The following is a 7,139-nucleotide window of genomic DNA, read 5'->3' as shown; positions in this document are numbered from 1 at the left end:
TGTCAGTAGCCAGTCAAACAATAAAATACAAATGAAAATAGACATCAAAAAACCTCATAACTTTAGAACCAAGTATGCTACTGGCCTGAAATATTAAAATTATCAGCTAAATATTTGGATCTCTCTGTGTGGTTCAGGACAGCCCTGAATGTACAGTAGGTGTAGGGGACTCCTACGTTGACCAATGGGTATCATCCATGAACAAAACTTCATGTAAAAAGCGTCATTTTCAAGATCAAAGCACTGTACGTACATAACATGAATAAAGTATTTAAAACAAGCAAAATTGAGAAAAGGGTATATTTGCTTAATAAGTCGTACATAAAAAGGGTCCTAAACTCCTATGAGAAAAAAAATGGAATGAAATCATGAAAATTTTGACATTGTGAGTATAAAAGATGAAGTGGGCCAGAGCAGTTCTTCTGGGGTGAACCAAAGCTGCCTGGTTATAAAATTAATCAGCGACAAGGATAGGTGCTAATTGATACATTAAAACATTAGACAGAGATAATCTTGTCACTGATTAATTTGATAACCAGGCAGGTTTGGTTCACCCTAGAAGAATTGCTCTGGCGTGGGTTTCCTCTTGAAGTGTGTTTCAAATCGTTTGTGTCTCAAATAATGGTTTTAGACTCCAGAAAATTTTCTTGCTTAGGGAATAAGATAATGCCAATACTTTTTAGGGTATAGAAATGACATTTGCCATACTTGATTAGGGTGCATTTTTAAATCAATGCTTATTTGTGTTCACTGTTCATGTTGCTTTTTTAAGTCCATGTTCACGGAAAATATCCCATTGTTAATGTCAAATGCCCCCCTCATTACCTCCTGGTGGGATTTTTTTGATATATTTTATGATGTAATTTCTGCATACATGTATTAGGAACTGAACTGTATAGAGAGGAATCATCATCAGTTGGCTGCGGAGCAGGCAGCTACAAGGTTTCTCCAACTGTTGCAATCTTAGGCTAGTGAAACAATTTTGTTTGGCTGCAGCATAGAGAAATATGACTATTCAATTAAGCTTGTAAATGTTATGGATAATTTCAGATTATGATAATATGTCGAAACGATCGCAAATCTTAATCTCTTACGATGCCAGTGCGTAATAGGAGACTAAGTCTGAGGCTGAACTCGCCGTCCTAATCCAAAAAGTGCAAGATATTTCGAGTGATAGAGGTGAAGTTTATGATGTTTCTTTTCAAATTTCCAATGTTTTTTGCATCCAAATGTATTGGGAACTTTTATAATGATTGCATATTATCACTTTGGAAGAAAAAAAGAAACATCTAATAATTTAAAAATTTAAAAAGATCGTACATTAAAGCCATATTATAACATTTGCTGAGGAGGACGCCCTCACTGATTTTTTAAAATTCATTTTTTACACGATTATAGTGTACTTTATTAAACCAATATACCCTGCAAAAATCAAGACTCTAGGTGCTGTAGTTTTGTCAAAATCCAAGATTTTGAATAAAACGATGGAACCGGCATTTTATTATTTACGATGGAATTATTAGTCGAACGCATACACGATGTTCATAACACACAGTAGGTACACGGCGTGCGGGACGGTGATCTACACAACAAAGGGTCGTACCATATAACATGACCGAAGGAGTGGTACGTATTGGCGACATATGCGCTGGTAGTAAATTCCAATTTTCTTTGCTTTGCCGTAGTTGTTTGGCTCAAAAATAAAAGGGGATATATCTGACAGTAAAAACTAACATTTTATGGCAAAGAAATGCTAATCTATTTTGTATGAAAATGTTATAACATGGCTTTAAGGCTTTAATTGACAAATTGACAGTCTCTATGCAAACTTGTACTTCAATATGTTACTAATGAATTATTCATTTGAGTATCTTTACTAATGAATTATTCATTTGAGTATCTTTGGTGGAAGTGTGTATGTAAAGTAGTTTTCTGTGTAAAGTTTGGTCTTGTGATGTTATTCATTGTTTTTAATAACAATACATATAAATATGTATTATGTATCATAAATAAATAATACATTTGTATACATTGTACAATGATAAATAAAATTGTTTCAAGAGTTCTTTAATTAGACAATAATAACTGCGCACTATCTATTTTGAGGTCATTGTGGAACATTGGAGGTATAGACTAGAGTCCGTTTTACGGAAAACGGAAGAAAATCATGGAATTAGAGGAACAACACAGAAAATGACATTTTTATATGATGTGACAAAAATTGTTAAAAGATAAGAGAAATGGAAGTTAAAAACAATCATGAGTTGTGTATGTCAATTTCTATGATAAAAATACTGTTTAATAATACCGAAATAAAGGTATATTACCAAGGCATGAACCCCCTTTATCCCTCCAAACATCGTAATAGTTGGCCTATTATCGTGAGAATATTCCAATCATAGCATATTGATCACGATATTGAACACTTTATTGTGACATAAATATCATTGTTTACACATTTTAAGCTTTATTCATGACATGGATTTACAAATTTTACAACACGGAAAATGGATTTTAGAAAACGATAAACTTCGGACTCTAGTATAGACGAATCCAAAGAGCCAAGTGATGGTCAGAATTCATTCACCCATTACTGGCCCCCCCCCTGCACCAAACTGGTGTTGTGACTGCCCAATCAGGTGAATTAAAGCCGCTTAAAAATTGATGTTATATTGTATTGTGTTGTAAACATTCTTTTGTCTAGGTGTAACAGGTGATGGAATGCAGTTAAAAATTCCCACTGAGGCCGCATCATTTCCCATTTTAGGTGGGATAGACACAGGCGGGACCCAGCTATGACTGCCATTGAGGTGTAGGAATGCTTGAAATTGGATTCGTCTATACCAAAGGCCCAAAACAAGACCCGACAATTTCACACAATGAACTCAAAATAGGTGGTTCAAAGTTATTTATTGTTGTCATTCATTACCGATATTTGGAACAAATCAAGATGGCATTTTATGTTATTTTATGCCACAAAATGCTGTTAAATATAAACAGTTTTAATAATTGTTATTACCTACCCTACAAAAAAAATCGACATGCAAACTTGACATTAACGCTGATAACAAGAGCTACCAATCACAGAAGTGCGACAGCAACGCTGCATGCAGTGTGTTGACATAACGCTTAAGCGTATACACGCGAAACAAAGTCATTGTAGCGCGTATCACTGTGTTCCAGGAGTCATTGTAAGTTATTCATAATCTCATGAATACGCAATGCATGCAATCCAATCATAATTCGTTACTTGTAAAAACGCAGATGCAATATCTCACAATTGACCGCAAAATGCGTAATTGTTCCAATCGTCATGGGTATAAGAGTTCAGCTTTTTAGCTGATTTCAGCTATTTTTATTGCCAAATACATGTTTTCTTTTATTTTCAGCCCATATTTGGCATTTTTACCGTGATTTTTTGGTGCTGTTTTTCATCTATTTTAGTAATTTTCCTCTTTTTTTTGTCTGAGGCCTCTCACACCCCCGAATCATAAATATTAGTAACTCCACGCGTGCCATGTTGTGCGTCAAACAAATTGAGCATGTGCTGGCTGCCATATTTGGATTGCACGCTACCGTAATTGGACAGATTGTGATTCGCAATTTTATTATTGGTCGTCCTGTTTTAGCCTGTTCGATTTTTGGAAAGGTAAAATGTAAATTTTTTTTATTTTTACAAACTTTTAAGGAATTTTTTTGTGTTATTTTGTTAAGAGAAGAGATGAAAGTGACGCTTTGGACCTTGGAATATCCCTCTGGCTTCCCTACAGGATATTCCTCGGTTCCAAAGTGAAAATGTTTAGATTTTTCACAATGCCCTCCAAATAAGCGATGCGCAGTTATTAACCTCTAATTAATGAATGTCTTTGAGTGATTTTATACATTTTAAGACCATTTTCCAACTAGAACTTGGGGAAAAGTTAATTTTCAGGGGGCAATAGTAAACAAATAACTTCATACAATGATTTTGGTCAAATTTTAATTTTGTTATTCTTTGCCAAAATTTATTACATAGTTATAGGTTAATAACTGCGCATCAGTTATTTGGAGGGCATTGTGAAAAATCTAAACATTTTGCCTTTGGAACCGAGTATTCCGAGGTCCAAAGCAAAATGTTTAGATTTTTCACAATGCCCGACATATAACTGATGCAAAGTTATTAACCGAATTCATAACCGTCATTTTTAACTCATCACTCAATCATATCTCAATATTTCATTCTCCGAAATTTGTTGAAATATACAATTTTTATCAAAACTTATATTTCGCCCTTTAAAAAGTCGAACAGGCTAAAACGGACTAACCAATTACAGCACTGCGCAATCACGCCATGTGCAAATATGGTAGTTGCGTGCACGTGAAGTGTTCCGGCGCAAGAGATGCGCACACGTGGAAGTCAATGTACCACGTAAGCATACGCGGAGGTCATTGATGGATATCAATAGCCTCCGGCGCCGGTGTGCGTATATCATCTAACGAGCAATTTGATTGGGACGTACATATGGCGTGATACACGGAGGTTATGAATAATTAGTAACAACTATCAAGGTCTATGTGGGACTTGGTGAATACATTTAGCTCTTAAATCTGACTGTAATTAAGGCACTTTAGGCTTAGTTTTTCACAAACTTATATAAGTTCACCATTGGGTGTTACAATCATGTAAAAAGTAGAATTTCTAAACAAAATGGAGGGCATCCTTTTGAGCAAATTCCACCCTGATTCCAATTGATGAGGCTGCATGTAGTGCTAGAGTGTATGACGTGCGATCGCTGCCATAAATGGACAAATTGACATATGTCAATTTCTTTCAGTGAAATCGACATATGTTGATTTCATCCAATAGCAGAACTTGTAATCGACATAAGTAAGCTAATTTTCGTAAAATGTACATATGTCAATTACCTTAGGAGAAATCGACATATGTTCATTATTTGAAAACTAGTGTCGAATTTATTACTGGTTATTGGTTGCTGCAACCGGTCTTCATTCTCATTGGCTGAAATAACCGCCAGAAAGATTTAAAATGTAATCGACATATGCCAATTTAGAAATTGACATATGTCAATTTCAAATCGCTACACTACTTAATGTGCCCAAAATACACTTGAGTACGAGCTCTATCACCGCTTATGACCCTCTTGTTGTCCGCATCGTTTTAAGCTGTTATATGTGTACAACCGGTCGTTTGTTGCAATTTTTACATCATTCTACAACTATTTCAACATGAATTCCGTTCTAAAATGGGTAAATATCGAAGTTTCCCATTGTATTGTTAGAAAGTAAATGATGGCCTAAAGCCTGCTTTTAAAAAATACAATGTACGACATAACGTGTGTATGGTGTAAACGTCTACATGGATGGAAGTTTATTTCCTGTGGAGGTCTTGGGGGTGGTGCAATAATGATCATGTGTACCCCGGGGTAGACGGTGATTTATAGGGGGTGTAGGTGGTCAAGATTTTTAGGCAGGCCATGAGCGGTCAACGTATATCGATAGCCCATACATCGAATTCAGTTGGGCGTATTAGACGTCTTTTCGGTTGTATTCTTTTCTGCAACAAATCACAAATCTTCAAATTTGACATATGTCGATTTATACCGAAATGATTGCGAACAATTTCAACTAGTTAGATATGCAGAAGCAGTACGCAGCTAATTACACTAGTTGATGCAAACAGCACATGTGGTTTTAAATAATGGACATTATGTCAATTTCCATCCTTCGAAATGACATATGTTGATTTTATGTAAATTAGCTTACTTATGTCAATTACAAGTTCTATTGGACAAAATCATCGATTTGCCTTTTAATGGCAGCGATCGCACGTTATAAGAGTGTGACACTCAAATCTTGAAATTGAACTATTTCCCACATAGTGCATGGAGTCCTATGGGGATTTTTATTGCCGTCATTTTAGTACATGGGTCCCTTAAAAGTTGGCTTGCCCCCACCCCTTTGCCCACCCTCTGAAAAAGTGCTGGCTACTCTACTGTCTCAAAGTGTAGCTGGGAGGAAAAGCCATCCATCATGTGAAAATGTTGACCTTTCTTACTGAAGATAAGGGACCATTCACAAACACTTGTAATGGGGGGCTGATGCAAAAAGGGGGAGCCCTGAAAATATTTATCCCTCTGAAGGGGGGGGCCTTTAAAAATATCACCTTAATTTTTCTCGTAGAACATGAGTTTACACTATTTTCTCGGGGGCCCGAGATACTATTTTGGGGCCCCGAGTTACTATCTCGGACCACAGGTTACTAAGTCGGGGCCCCGAGTTACTATCTCGGACCCCGAGTTAATAAGTCGGGGCCCAAGTTACTGTCTCACGGCCACAAGTTACTATCTCGGACCCCGAGTTACTAAGTTGGGGGCCCGAGTTACTATCTCGAACCCCGAGTTATTAAGTCGGAGGCCGAATTACTATCTCGGACCACAAGTTACTAAGTCATGGCCCCGAGTTACTAAGTTGGGGCCCCAAGTTACTATCTTAGACATATACTAAGTCGGGCCTGAGTTACTATCTTGGGATCCTAAGTTACTATCTCAGACCCCGAGTTACTATCTCGGACCACGAGTTACTAAGTCGGGGCCCAGAGTCACTAAGTCCAGGCCCGAGTTACTATATCGGGATCTTGAGTTACTATCTCGGACCCCAAGTTACTATCTCAGGCCCCGAATTACTATCTCGGACCACAAGTTACTAAGTTGGGCCCCGAGTTACTATCTCGGGGCCCCATGTTACTAAGTCAGGGCCCGAGTTACTATCTCGAACCCCGAGTTATTAAGTCGGAGGCCGAATTACTATCTCGGACCCCGAGTTACTATCTCGGACCACAAGTTACTAAGTCATGGCCCCGTGTTACTAAGTTGGGGCCCCAAGTTACTATCTTGGACAGTTACTAAGTCAGGCCTGAGTTACTATCTTGGGATCCTGAGTTACTATCTCAGACCCCGAGTTACTATCTCGGACCACGAGTTACTAAGTCAGGGCCCAGAGTCACTAAGTCCAGGCCCGAGTTACTATATCGGGATCTTGAGTTACTATCTCGGACCCCAAGTTACTATCTCAGGCCCCGAATTACTATCTCAGACCACAAGTTACTAAGTTGGGCCCCGAGTTACTATCTCGGGGCCCCA

The sequence above is a fragment of the Amphiura filiformis genome, chromosome 11 (assembly GCF_039555335.1).
Source record: "Amphiura filiformis chromosome 11, Afil_fr2py, whole genome shotgun sequence".
NCBI classification, from domain to species: Eukaryota; Metazoa; Echinodermata; class Ophiuroidea; order Amphilepidida; family Amphiuridae; genus Amphiura; species Amphiura filiformis.
Note: the sequence above shows the minus strand (reverse complement) of the source record.